This window comes from Triticum aestivum, chromosome 6B (genome assembly GCF_018294505.1).
Source record: "Triticum aestivum cultivar Chinese Spring chromosome 6B, IWGSC CS RefSeq v2.1, whole genome shotgun sequence".
NCBI lineage: Eukaryota > Viridiplantae > Streptophyta > Magnoliopsida > Poales > Poaceae > Triticum > Triticum aestivum.
Window position 1 is genome coordinate 456,636,698 of NC_057810.1, and position 15,472 is coordinate 456,652,169.

Sequence of the window (15,472 nt, forward strand, 5' to 3'; positions counted from 1 at the left end):
TGATCTTGACCCATAATCTAGTTCCGTGCTGGACTTGCCCAAACAACGTTACAATTGCCTGTTTGTCTGTTCTCAGTTGTTTTGTGATATGAATGATGTCATACTATGCTTACCATATTATAAACTTCGTCTCTTTATCCTTAGCCCTCAATACAATGTGAAGAAATAGACAATACATTAGCAATGGTACATGGTCATATGTTTGGAACCTGGTTTTGTTATGTACTTTGCAATAAAATACAACTAATATTTTACATGGGTTCACCAGAATAAGTTCTGTATATAGACCAAAGCTATTTTGTTTGGTTTTGCTGCCTCCTTAATATCTTCTGTTCTGGTACTACTAATGTAAAACCTCAACTTTTCAGCAAGCTATGGAAAAAATGGTGGAACTGCCACATTCTGAAGGTGGCGAGGCAACTATAACCGCAATGTCAGCTCTTGCTGCAGTGGGTCAGTACCTGTCCACTAATAGTGCCAAAAGCATGTTCCTGCGTAATACTGGGTTGGTTGTTAAGGCAATATCGTCCAAACTGTCTCATGATCAAGATATGCAAGCTCAAAGCAATGTTGTATCTGCGCTCCAGACACAAGTCCATTCCCTAACAGAGGCCCTTTGTGAAACAAGGAGAAACATTGCTCAATGTCGTCAAGATATGCATGGTTTTGAAACCAGACTATCAGATATTTGCTATGTTGTTCAGGAGCCTAGGAGAAATGAAGGCGAGGGTTATGGTGCTCCATCGGATAATACATCATGAAAACGTAACAGTCAGGTCAAATGAACCGAGCTTCTGAACTTCTGGTGGTGCATTTATCTGCTAGACTGTTAAGTTTTATGCCAACCTTCCTTTTGTTATATAGTTGTAATTTGTTTTGGTGCGATACAAAATTTATTCTTAACGTGCAGCCACCGGCTGAAGAAAACAGCAAGCCATTTTTGTATAGTGTAGGCTGTTCCCTATATTTGCACTGGTGGCGAACTTTGATGCCGAGTGGATGTAATATGTGCAATCGCCTTAATAGCCTAGCGTTAGGTTCGGCCTTATTTATTTCCTAGTCTTCTTTTTCCCTGGTTTGCTAGTGGCCGCAACTACCCATGGGCCATATACGGGCCGTAGGATCCATGGGTCTACTACGTGCCGTCGATAAATGGGCCTGTAATCGGTGGGCCTCGGGCCGTCGGATAAATGGGTCTACATGGGCTGTAATCGGGCGTAATTGGTATCGGCCCAGCACGGTAACGGGCCGTTAACAGGCTGTAGGACTGCAAAAGCTTAATTTTGTCACATGCATAACGGGTCGTTAATGGGCCAGAATATAGGACGGGCTGGCCAAAAACGAGCCGACTCTTGCCATGGGCCGAATTTGGCCCATTAGGGTAACAGGCCATTAACGGGCCGACTCTTGCCATGGGCCGAATTTGGCCCATTTGGGGAACATGCTAGTAACGGGCCAACTCTTGCCATGGGCCGAATTTGGCCCATTAGGGGAACAGGCCAGTAACGGGCCGGAAGTAATCGAGGGCCGAAAAGGAGCCCAAGAACATATGGGCCATCAATAGGCCGAAAGCTAACACGGGCTGGAAACGGCCCATGTAAATCACGGGCCGTTAACGGGTACAAAGAAAATTACTGTTCATTATGGGCTAGAGTCACCGTGGGCCTGTAAAGGGCCGAAAGATACGAAGGCCTCATATGGGCCGAAAGACGTCATAGGCCATACATGGACCGAAAGTGAAATGGGCTGGTGTTATATTCGACGGCCCACATTGACGTTGTTGGGCCGATTTCCTTTAGTGCCTAACGGGCCGTGAGTTAACGGGCCGTAAAATGGGCTATTTGCGAGGAGACCGTCAACAGGCTTTTCATGGGCGAGCCTGTTATCTTTTGACCAAGTCAAACGGGTCGGCTTTGTAAGCTAAATGGGCTAGTGGTGGGCCGTGGCACGTGTCGACATATCATAGGCGCCTATCTGACCCACTGACGAGCTGACACGTGTTTCGTCCAGCCAATAAGAATTTTACACGTGGAAATTTCCCATTGGTCGGGGCTGTTAACGGGTTATCGGATCCAAAACCCGACCCGATAGCTTAACGGCGTTCCGTTACGGTGGATGCCACGTGTCGGTCACCCTTGACGAAAGAACTTTTGTGACGCGTGATTTATCGTCATGGAAGTGGACACTTCCGTGATGATAATTTTGGTAATGTCATGGAACACTTCTACGACAGCACAAGTATGACTATCTTGATTCTGTCATAAATTTGTCATGGATGTACATGCATGACAAAAAATGCGACCTACTATGACAAACACGTATCATCACGGAAGTGTAATTTTTTTTGTAGTGTTATTATCTTGTAATAAAGACTCGATATGAGAATCATGTAATAAATTCAGGTGTGATTGAACTTTGAATCTTTGCATCAATGTACTGTGTGTCCCAACATGTTCTTGGGATGGTACAGCTACATAGAGACTTGACCGATTTCGGGTCGGGTCGCTACAGAGGGTGAACTACTCCCTCCTCATCATGGAGAGCGCCGGGATGATGAAGATGGCCACCGGTGAGGGACCCCCCCCCTCCGTCAGGGTGCCAGAACAGGGTCCCGATTGGTTTTTGGTGGCTACAAAGGCTTGCGGTGGCGGAACTCCAGATCTATTCTGCTCCCCGATGTTTTTAGGGTATATGGAGATATATAGGCGAAAGAAGTCGGTCAGGGGAGCCACGAGGGTGGGGGGTGCGCCCAGGGGAGGTGGGTGCGCCTCCCTGCCTCGTGGCCACCTCGAAGCTTCCCTGACGTGCACTCCATGTCCCCTGGAGTGCTTCCGTTCCAAAAATAACTTTCCTGTAGGTTTCATTCCGTTTGGACTCCGTTTGATATTCCTTTTCTTCGAAACACTGAAATAGGCAAGAAAACAACAATTTGGGCTGGGCCTCCGGTTAATAGGTTAGTCCCAAAAATAATATAAAAGTATATAATAAAGCCCATAAACATCCAAAACAGATAATATAATAGCATGAATGCTTCATAAATTATAGATACGTTGGAGACGTATCAGCATCCCCAAGCTTAATTCCTGCTCGTCCTCGAGTAGGTAAATGATAAAAGAAATAATTTATGAAGTGTGAATGCTAGCAGGTGCACAAGTTTGATCAATGATAATTTCAACCACCTTTTCTAGCATCATTATATGTCATAACAGTAGTTCATCTCATAAAACTTCTCACGATCAAGTAACAAGCTATTCACACGTTAAAGCATAGACCATAAACTTTCTTGAAAACTAGCAAACTTCATTCTCAGTCATCAAACGATTACAATTCATCTTATTTTCAGGAAGGGTCTATGTCAGAGCTTTGATTTAGCAAACTCCACATACTCAACTATCATATAGTCTTCCATGATTGCTACCACTCAAAGCATATTCTTAGAACAAATAGCATCCATCGAACACAGAGAAAGATAGGGGCTTAGTGTTTCGCCTGCCAACTCACTTATCATATAGATAATTGTCAACAATAATAATTCATGATCAAATATATTTGCATGGCCATATATGCTTAGATCTTTCCCCAACACATGATGCTTGCCAACTAAAGAGTAGGTAGGAATGAGAAGGAATACTACTGACTCTTGCATAAAAGTAAAAGATAGGCCCTTCGCAGAGGGAAGCAAGTATTTGCAGAGGTGCCAGAGCTCGATTTTGAAATAGAGATGAAAATAATTTTGAGAGGTATGCTTTAATTGTCAACATAACAACCAAGAGTTCCCAATATCTTCCATACTACATACATTATAGGTGGTTCCCAAACAGAATGGTAAAGTTTTTACTCCCCCTCCACCAACAATCATCAATCCATGGCTTTCCCGAAACAACGGGTACTCCAACTAACATCAATCCTGGGGGAGTTTTGTTTGCAATTATTTTTGATTTGATTTTGATCTTTTGATCATGGGACTGGGCATCCCAGTTACCAGCCATTTTTCTCGTGAATGATGAGCGGAGTCCACTCATCGTGAGAATAACCCACCTAGAATGGAAGATACTGATAGTCTCTAGTTGCTACATGAGCCATTCGGGCATACAAAACAGATTATTATTTGAAGGTTTAGAGTTTGGCACATGCAAATTTACTTGGAACGACAGGTAAATACCACATATAGGTAGGTATGGTGGACACTCATGGAAGAAACTTGGTTCAAGGAATTTGGATGCACAAGCAGTATTCCCGCTTAATACATATATTTTGGCTAGCAAAAGATTCTAAAAATCAAGCACCACATGTTGGAGGATCTATAACAATATAACTTCTATACAAATACATCGAAGCATAACTCATTACGTTGTCTTCCTTGTCCAACTTCAACTAATTTGCTCAGGTTTGAAAATGATTAATGGGCTCACAATCATAGAAGACGTCTAAGATAGTATATTTATATGTGAAATCTCTCTTCCTTCAATATTCTTTCATGAATTGTTCAAGTGACCAATAAAATGATTGCTAACCTTCAATAAATTTACTACCTCTACTTCTTAGATGTGAAGTCATTATTCCCAATGGAGTAAGCATATGAAACATATATAATATCAGATTTATGATATTCAACTCATTCAACGATTTACTCATAGGATATAAGTAAATCACACGAGTAAATGACAAACTACTCCAAAAAGATATAAGTGAAGATCAATGAGTAGTTAAATAATTATCTTGCTATGTGAAGACTCTCTCTCATTTAAGAATTTCAGATCTTGGTATTTTATTCAAACAGCAAGCAAAACAAAAGAAAACAAAATTACGCTCCAAACAAAACACATATCATGTTGTGAATAAAAATATAGCTCCAAGTAAAGTTACCGATGGATGAAGATGAAAGAGGGGATGCCATCTGGGGCATCCCCAAGCTTAGGCTCTTGGTTGTCCTTGAATATTACATTGGGGAGCTTTGGGCATCCCCAAGATTAGGCTCTTGCCACTCCTTATTCCATAGTCCATCGAATCTTTACCGAAAACTTGAAAACTTCACAACACAAAACTAAACAGAAAACTCGTAATCTCCGTTAGTATAAGAAAATAAAACCACCACTTAGGTACTGTAATGAACTCATTCTAAATTCATATTGGTGTAATATCTATTGTATTCCAACTTCTCTATGGTTCATACCCTCCGGTACTACTCATAGATTCATCAAAATAAGCAAACAACACATAGAAAACAGAATCTGTCAAAAACACAACAGTCTGTAGTAATCTGTATCAAACCTATACTTATGGAACTCCAACAATCCCACCAAATTAAGAAGTCTTAGAAAATTTGTGTACCAATCCAGATCAAAAATAATCAGATTAAAAGCACGTTTATGTGAATTATCAAAACTAATTTACTGGGTGCAAAAGTTTCTGATTTTCAGCAGGATCAACACAACTATCACCGTAAGCTATCCTAAAGGTCTTACTTGGCACTTTATTGAAACAAAAGCTATAAAACATGATTACTACAGTATCATAATCATGCGGACACACAAAAACATTAAGGGTAAATATTGGCTTGTCTCCCAACAAGTGCTTTTCTTTAATGCCTTTCTAGCTAGGCATGATGATGAGAATGATGCTCACACAAAAGATAAGAATTGAAACATAAAGAGAGCATCATGAAGCATATGACTAGCACATTTAAGCCTAACCCACTTCCTATGCATAGGGATTTTGTGAGCAAACAACTTATGGGAACAAGAATCAACTAGCATAGGAAGGTAAAACAAGCATAGCTTCAAGATTTTCAATAGATAGGGAGGAAACTTGATATTATTGCAATTCCTACAAGCATATGTTCATCCCTCATAACAATTTTCAGTAGCATCATGAATGAATTCAACAATATAACCAGCACCTAAAGCATTATTTCCATGATCTACTTGCATAGAAAATTTACTACTCTCCACATAAGCAAAATTCTTCTCATTCGGGATAGTGGGAGTATCATAAGAGACTCAAATACTGTAGATTGTTTCCACATTAAAAGAGTAATGTTCAGAAAAAGGGTAATCATAATCATGATAAGTTTTACAGATATAATGATCACTACTTTTTTATCATAGAGTTCGATCTATCATAGAGTCCGTACTAGAATAACACCTTAAGACACAAATCAACCAAAACCCTAATGTCACCTAGATACTCCAATGTCACCTCAAGTATCCGTGGGCATGATTATATGATATGCATCACACAATCTCAGATTAATCTATTCAACCAACACAAAGTACTTCAAAGAGTGCCTCAAAGTTTCTACTAGAGAGTCAAGACGAAAACGTGTGCCAACCCCTATGCATAAGTTCATTGAACCCGCAAGTTGATCACCAAAACATACATCAAGTAGATCACGTGAATATCCCATTGTCACCACAGATAAGCATGGCAAGACATACATCAAGTGTTCTCAAATCCTTAAAGACTCAATCCGACAAGACAACTTCAAAGGGAAAACTCAATACATTACAAGAGAGTAGAGGGGGAGAAACATCATAAGATCCAACTATAGTAGCAAAGCTCGTGATACATCAAGATCGTGCAAAGTCAAGAACACCAGAGAGAGAGAGAGATCAAACACATAGCTACTGGTACATACCCTCAGCCCCGAGGGTGAACTACTCCCTCCTCGTCATGGATATCGCCGGGATGATGAAGATGGCCACCGGTGATGGGATCCCCCTCCGGTAGGGTGACGAAACAAGGTCCCGATTGGTTTTTGGTGGATACAGAGGCTCGCGGCGACAGAACTCCCGATCTATTCTGCTCCCCGATGTTTTTAGGGTATATGGAGATATATAGGCAAAAGAAGTCGGTCAGGGGAGCCACGAGGGGCCCACGAGGGTGGGGGTCGCGGCCAGGGGAGGTGGGCACGCGTCCCGCCTCGTGGCCACCTCGAAGCTTCCCTTACGTGCACTCCAAGTCCCCCGGATTGCTTCCGTTCCAAAAATAACTTTCCCGAAGGTTTCATTCCCTTTGGACTCCGTTTGATATTCCTTTTCTTCGAAACACTCAAATAGGCAAGAAAACAACAATTTGGGCTGGGCCTCCAGTTAATAGGTTAGTCCCAAAAATAATATAAAAGTATATAATAACGCCCATAAACATCCAAAACAGATAATATAATAGCATGAATGCTTCATAAATTATAGATACGTTGGAGACGTATCAGTATGAACCATGGATAAGTTGGAATACAATAGATATTACACCAATATAAATAAAGGATGAGTTCACCACTGTACCAAAAGTGGTGATTTATTTTCTTATACTAACGGAGCTTATGAGATTTTCTGTTGAGTTTTTGTGTTGTGAAGTTTTCAAGTTTTGGGTAAGGATTTGATGGAATATGGAATAAAGTGTGGCAAGAGCCTAAGCTTGGGGATGCCCAAGGCACCCCAAGATAATATTCAAGGACAACCAAGAGCCTTAGCTTGGGGATGCCCCGAAAGGCATCCCCTCTTTTGTCTTTGTCTATCGGTAACTTTACTTGAGGCTGTATTTTTATTCACCACATGATATGTGTTTTGCTTGGAGTGTCCTATATGATTTGAGTCATTGCTTTTTAGTTTGCCACAATCACCCTTGTTGTACACACCTTTTTGAGAGGGACACGCATGAATCGTAATTTATTAGAATACTTTATGTACTTCACTTATATCTTTTGAGCTAGGCAATTTTGCTCTAGTGCTTCACTTATATCTTTTTAGAGCAAGGCATTGGTTTTATTTTATAGATATTATTGAACTCTCATGCTTCACTTATATTATTTTGAGAGTCTTTAAACAGCATGGTAATTTGCTTTGGTTATAAATTAGTCCTAATATGATAGGCATCCAAGAGGGATGTAGTAAAAACTTTCATATAAAGTGCATTGAATACTTTGAGCAGCTAGATTCCTTATGATTTTTTGAGATATGAAGATGGTGATATTAGAGTCATGCTAGTGAGTAGTTGTGAATTTGAGAAATACTTGTGTTATGGTTTGTGGGTCCCGTAGCATGCACGTATGGTGAACCGTTATGTAACAAAGTTGGAGCATGAGATATTTTTTGATTGTCTTCATTATGAGTGGCGGTCGGGGAAGAGCGATGGTCTTTTCCTACCAATCTATCCCCCTAGGAGCATGTGTGTAGTACTTTGTTTTGATGGCTAATAGATTTTTTCAATAAGTATGTGAGTTCTTTATGACTAATGTTGAGTCCATGGATTATACGCACTCTCACCCTCCCACCATTGCTAGCCTCTCTTGTGCCGCGCAACTTTCGTTGTTACCATACACCGCCCATATACCTTCCTCAAAACAGCTACCATACCTACCTATTATGGCATTTCCATAGCCATTCCGAGATATATTGCCATGGAAATTTCCATCATCCCGTTTATTATGACACGTTCCTTCATTGTCATATTGCTTTGCATGATCATGTATTTGACATCGTATTAGTGGCAAAGCCACCATTCATAATTCTTTCATACATGTCACTCTTGATTCATTGCACATCCCGATACACCGCCGGAGACATTCATACAGAGTCATATTTTGTTCTAGTATCGAGTTGTAATCTTTGAGTTGTAAGTAAATAAAAGTGTGATGATCTTCATTATTAGATCATTGTCCCATGTGAGGAAATAAAAAAAAGAGAAAAGGCCAAAAAAAGAGAAGGCCAAAAAGAAAGAGAAGAAAAAAGGAGAGAAAAAGAGAGAAGGGGCAATTTTACTATCCTTTTACCACACTTGTGCTTCAAAGTAGCACCACGATCTTCATGATATAGAGTCTCCTATGTTGTCACTTTCATATACTAGTGGGAAATTTTCAATATAGAATTTGGCTTGTATGTCCAATGATGGGCTTCCTCAAATTGCCCTAGGTCTTCATGAGCAGGCAAGTTGGATGCACACCCACTTAGTTTCTTTTTGAGCTTTCATAAACTTATAGCTTTAGTGCATCCGTTGCATGGCAATCCCTACTCACTCACATTGATATCTATTGATGGGCTTCTCCATAGCCCATTGATACGCCTAGTTGATGTGAGACTATCTCCCTCTTTTTTGTCTTCTCCACAGTCACCTTCTATTCCACCTATAGTGCTATGTCTATGGCTCACACTAATGTATTGGGTGAAAGTTGAAAAGGTTTTAGAACATCAAAAGTATGAAACAATTGCTTGGCTAGTCATCGGGGTTATGCGTGATTTGAGTATTTTGTGTGATGAAGATGGAGAACAACCAGACTATATGATTTTGTAGGGATAAGTTTTCTTTGGCCATGTTATTTTGAGAAGACATAATTGCCTTGTTAGTATGCTTGAAGTATTATTGTTTTTTAATGTCAATATTAAACTTTTGTTTTGAATATTACGGATCTGAACATTCATGCCACAATAAATAAAATTACACGAATAATTATGTTAGGTAGCATTCCACATAAAAAATTCTATTTTTATCATTTACCTACACGAGGACGAGCAAGAATTAAGCTTGGGGATGCTTGATACGTCTCCAACGTATCTATAATTTTTGATTGTTCCATGCTATTATATTATCTGTTTTGGATGGTTTATATGCATTAATATGCTATTTTATATTATTTTTGGGACTAACCTATTAACCTAGAGCTAGTGCTAGTTCCAGTTTTTCCCTGTTTTAGGGTTTCACAGAAAAGGAATACCAAACGGAATAAAACCTTCGTGATGATTTTTCTTGGAACAGAAGACACCCATGTGACTTGGAGATGAACTCGGAGGAGCCATGAGGCAGCCACAAGGGTGAAGGGCGCGCCAGTGGGGTAGGGCGCCTCCCTATCTTGAGGGACCCTCTTGCACGTCCTGACGTAATTCTTTCGCCTATATATTCCCATATATCCCCAAACCAATAGAGGCATCCTCGAGAACACTTTACCGCTGCAACCTTCTGTACCCGTGAGATCCCATCGACGAACCTTTTTCGGCACCCTGCTGGAGGGGGATTCGATCACCGAGGGCATCTACATCAACTCTATTGCCCTTCCAATGAAGCGTGAGTAGTTTACCATAGACCTACGGGTTCATAGCTAGTAGCTAGATGGCTTCCTCTCTCTCTTTGATTCTCAATACCATGTTCTCCTCGATGTTCTTGGAGATCTATTCGATGTAATACTTTTTTGCGGTGTGTTTGCGGAGATCCGATGAATTGTGGATTTATGATCAGCTTATCTATGAATATTTTTTGAATCTTCTCTGAATTCCTTTATGCATGATTTGATATCTTTGTAATTCTCTTCGAACTATCGGTTTGGTTTGGCCAACTAGATAGGTTTCTTGCAATGGGAGAAGTGCTTAGCTTTGGGTTCAATCTTGCGGTGTCCTTTCCCAGTGACAGCAGGGGCAGGAGGGCACGTATTGTATTGTTTCCATCGAGGATAAAAAGATGGGGTATTCATTATATGGCTTGAGTTAATTCCTCTACATCATGCCATCTTACTTAATGCGATACTCCATTCTTTATGAACTTAATACTCTAGATGCATGCTGGATAGCGGTCGATGTGTGGAGTAATAGTAGTAGATGTAGAATCGTTTTGGTCTACTTGACACAGATGTGATGACTATATTCATGACAATTGCCTTAGATATTGTCATAACTTTGCACTTTTCTATCTATTGCTCGGCAGTAATTTGTTCACCCACCATATTATTTTCTATCTTGAGAGAAGCCTCTAGTGAAACCTATGGCCCCCAGGTCTATTTTCCATCATATAAGTTTCCGATCTACTATTTTGCAATCTTTTACTTTACGATCTATAAACAAAAAATATTTACTTTATCGTTTAGCTATCTCCATCAGATCTCACTTTTGCAAGTAATTGTGAAGGGATTGACAACCCCTTTATCACATTGGGTGCAAGTTGTTTGATTGTTTGTGCAGGTATTCAGTGATTTGTGCATTGTCTCCTACTGGATTGATACCTCGGTTCTCAAACTGAGGGAAATACTTATCTCTGCGTTGCTGCATCACCCTTTCCTCTTCAAGGGAAAAACCAACGCAAGCTCAAGAAGTAGCATGCAGCCTCTTCTCCCCCTCCACCAATATATATGAGAGGAGGGGGAGGGGGAAACACACACCACGATTCCAAGCCATGTGCGGCGCCCCTCCCCGTTTTGTTCGTCCTAAACCGTTGAGCTCGGCGAAGCTCTGTGGCACAGTTTCACCACCACCTTCACCATGCCGCCGTGCTATCGGAACTCATCAACTACTTTGCCTCCCTTGCTGGATCGAGAAGGCGAGGACGTCATCGACCTGAACATGTGCTGAACGAGGAGGTGTCGTGCGTTCAGTGTTTGATCGGAACGGGTCGTGAAGGTGTACGACTACATCAACTGTGGTGATAAACACTTCCGCTTAGCAATCTACAAGGGTATGTAGATTCTGTTCCCCTCTCGTAGCTATGCATCTCCATGGATAGATCTTGTGTGTGCATAGAAAATTTTGTGTTTTCCATGCAACGTTCCCCAACAGTCGCATTAGAGCCAGGTCTATGCGTAGATGATATGCACGAGTAGAACACAAAGGAGTTATGGGTGGTGATGTTCATATTTCTTACCACCAATGTCTTATTTTGATTCAGTGGTATTGTGGGATGAAGCGTCTCGGACCAACCTTACATGTCCACGTACACGAGACTGGTTCCATCGACTAACATGCAACTCGTTTTGCATAAAGGTGGCTCGTAGGTGTCTGACTCTCCCACTTTAGTTGAATCGAATTTGACTACACTAGTCCTTGCAGAAGGTTAAAACAACAACTTGATAATCACAGCTGTGGTTTTGAGTAGGTAAGAACGGTTCTTGCACCCATAGCAGCCACATAAAGCTTGCAACAACAAAGTAGAGGATGTCTAACTTGTTTTTGCAGGGTATGTTGTGATGTGATATGGTCAAGACGTGATATGATATATGTTGATGTATGAGCTGATCATGTTTTGTAATAAGTTCATGACTTGCATGTCGATGGGTACGACAACCAGAGGAGCCTTAGGGCTGTCTTTAAATTATTGTATGACCTGGATGTCAATCACTAAGCGCCATATAATTGCTTTACTTTATCGCTATGCGTTAGCAATAGTTGAAGAAATAGTTGGCGAGACGACCCCGACGTAACAATGGAGATGAAGGTGTCGCTCCGGTGATGGTGGAGATCATGTTGTTGCTTTGGAGATGGAGATCAAAATCACAAGATGATGATGGCCATATCATGTCACATATTTTGATTGCATGTGATGTTTATCCTTTATGCATCTTATTTTGCTTAGAACGACAGTAGCATTATAAGATGATCCCTTCACTTAATTTCAAGATAAAAATGTTCTCCCAGATTATGCTAAAGGAAATATGCCCTAGAGGCAATAATAATGTTGGTATTTGATGTTTCCTTATTCATGATAAAGGTTTATTATTCATGCTAGAATTGTATTGATTGGAAACCTTAATACATGTGTGAATACATAAACAAACACCGTGTCCCTAGTGAGCCTCTACTAGACTAGCTCGTTGATCAAAGATGGTTAAAGTTTCCTAACCATGACATGAGTTGTCATTTGATAACAGGATCACATCATTCGGAGAATGATGTGATGGACAAGACCCATCCGTTAGCTTAGCAGAATGATTGTTCAGTTTTATTGCTATTGCTTTCTTCATGTCAAATACATATTCCTTCGACTATGAGATTATGCAACTCCCGGATACCTGAGGAATATCTTGTGTGCTATCAAACTTCACAGCGTAACTAGGTGATCATAAAGATGCTCTATAGGTATCTCCTAAGGTGTTTTGTTGAGTTGGCGTAGATCGAGATTAGGATTTGTCACTCTGAGTATCGGAGAGGTATCTCTGGGCCCACTAGTGCAGGATGCTGCTAACACGACACTACGATCAGAGACCCTTCAAGAAACTGTGTGTGATGCAATAATCGCAAACGATGGTGTCAGAGAACAGTAAAAATTGTCCAAAACATTTGCAATGACGGATGCATCAAACACAGTTCAAATTTTAGTTGTGTGTGCGATGCAGGGCATATGATTCAGTTCCATTAACTGTTTGCGATGAGAAGTAGCAAAATAAACTTTCAGCCAGATGAAGGCGTGTGCGATACATAGCATACGGTTCCCTAGGATGAACTGTTTGTGATTAGGTAACACAAAAGAAAAGGTCAACCATATCAAGGTATGTGCGATATACAACATGCGGTTCACTCGGATGAACTGTTTGTGTTGAGACAAGCAAACATAAATGGTTCAATATAACAAGATGTGTGTGATACGCGGCAAACAGGTCTGTAATCAGAAATGTGTGCGATGATTGCTTCTAATAAGACATACGTGATAAGCTCTGTCTACACAACATGTATTCGCCATTGGGGGACAAGCGGTCATCCAGATATGCCATAAGGATGCGAAGAGGCATCCTATATCAACAAGGACTAGCTGTTCCACCAGTAGCTCATCTAAGAGAACTCTCAAGTTAAGTGTTCTTAGGCTGGAGCAGCCATGGGATGGGTGAGTGGATGGGAAGTTGTGTTGATGTTAAATTAGCTGATAGGATGGGTCATTTCGGTCATCAAATGACCGAAATGCCCCATTCCCTCAGCTAATTTAACCTCGAGGTCCTTGTTTTATTTTATTTTATTTTTTAACATATGGTAAAGAAGGTCTACCGCGTTACTTTTTGAATGTGTATACGTGGCATACAGTAGATCCACCCGACCTGTTTGTGATGGAATAAGCCGTGTGTGTTGTGGGCAAACGCTTGCTAGTGTACAACCGTTTGCGATGGATGAATTCATCACCGACGGGTTCCCTAGTGTGGTCCGTGTTCATCTCATCATGTATGTGTCCTTTCATCCTCTCTCGCATGTCTTGTCACCCCGCTGCCGCAGACGTTCAAGCGTAAGCTTGAGTAGCGCGCGAGGGTGTTCTTTTGGCCAAACGGTGCTGAGCCCATTCCCGCGCAAGCTTCCCACCCGACTCGGTGAAATCCCCCAAAATCCCAATGCTTATCAGCCTACTATATAAACCCTCACGGTCGGCGAGTCCCGCATCGCATTTTCCCCTTCCTTCTTGTAGCTTATCTCGTCTGCTTCTCCAAAAATCGGCAATGGCACCGGACCGTCGTCGTCGCTAGGCCACTCCGCCGTCATGAGAGAACAACTCCAGCTAGGAGGCTACACTGCGGCGGCGGCACAATCCCCGATGTTGGGGATATAACTATTAGTATAACCCGCCCAGGAGGGTCTGGGTTATACCTATGTCGATTCATCATATGAAGCCCACGAGGATATAGAAGATGGTGGTTCAAGATAAGGGCCCAAGGCCCAGAGGCGACTTAAGGCCCATAGAGATAAACTGCCATATATGTATGACTTGTATTGTAAGGCATGAATAGATAGTCATCGAGCCGGACACTATTTATGAGCCAGCCGGGACTCCGTGAGTCGCTGGGCGTCAACCTCTGTATATAAAGGGACGACTCGGTGGCGGTTCAGGACAAGAAACAACAGATCGAAAGCTAGGAGAAGCGGATTCGCTCCCTGGTAATCGAGACATAAGCAATACCACCTCAAACTAGATTAGGCCTTTACCTTCACCGCAAGGGGCCGAACTAGTATAAACTCTCATGTCCTTTGTCCCATTTTAACCCCTTTAAGCTACCTAGTTGTGATGGCTCCACGACTAAGTCCTTTTGCTAGGACATCTGTTGTGACCTTTCCATGACAGTTGGCACCCACCGTGGGGCCAGCGCACAGTGGTTTTGAGTTCTTAAAGGGCAGCTTCGAAGAGCTCAAGGGATACGCTGTGGGCCGGAAGACCAAGAGTCATCACGGCAAGCTCTACATCGACGACGCAGGCTAGGGCCCCGAGGCCAGCTCAATTGAGTATGAGTATCGGGTCCCCTTCGGTGGAATCCACGTCGTCATCGGCAAGATCGGCGAGCCGGGCCTTGAGCCGAACATCTGCACCGACATCATTGAGACGGCTCAGCGTGCGAGACCCGCCCGAGCTCAGCCTGCCATGAAGCATGCCTTCGTGGGATGCATCCATGGAGCGGAATTTGATCAAGGATCTATGTCTGGCGGTGAGATGGCCATCTACTCTGATGGTGAGTCGTCCACGGGCGACAGTACTTAGCTGTATCGGCTGCAAGATGGCGTGCTTGGGGGCTATTCCGATGGCAACAGTATTTTGGACTCCTATGAGCCACCAAACAGAGTTGGGATCTTCATGGCTAGGACTCAGCCTGGGAAAAATTCTTCAACCGCCGCGGCAATGATATCCGGGTCTGCAATGGTGACGGCAGCCGGGGCAGGAGGCCCTGCGCGCCCGCTGGCTTAGGTTTTGATGGCTTTAATGGATAAATTGATGACTCTGTTAACTACCGTGGTCAACCCGAAGAATCAAG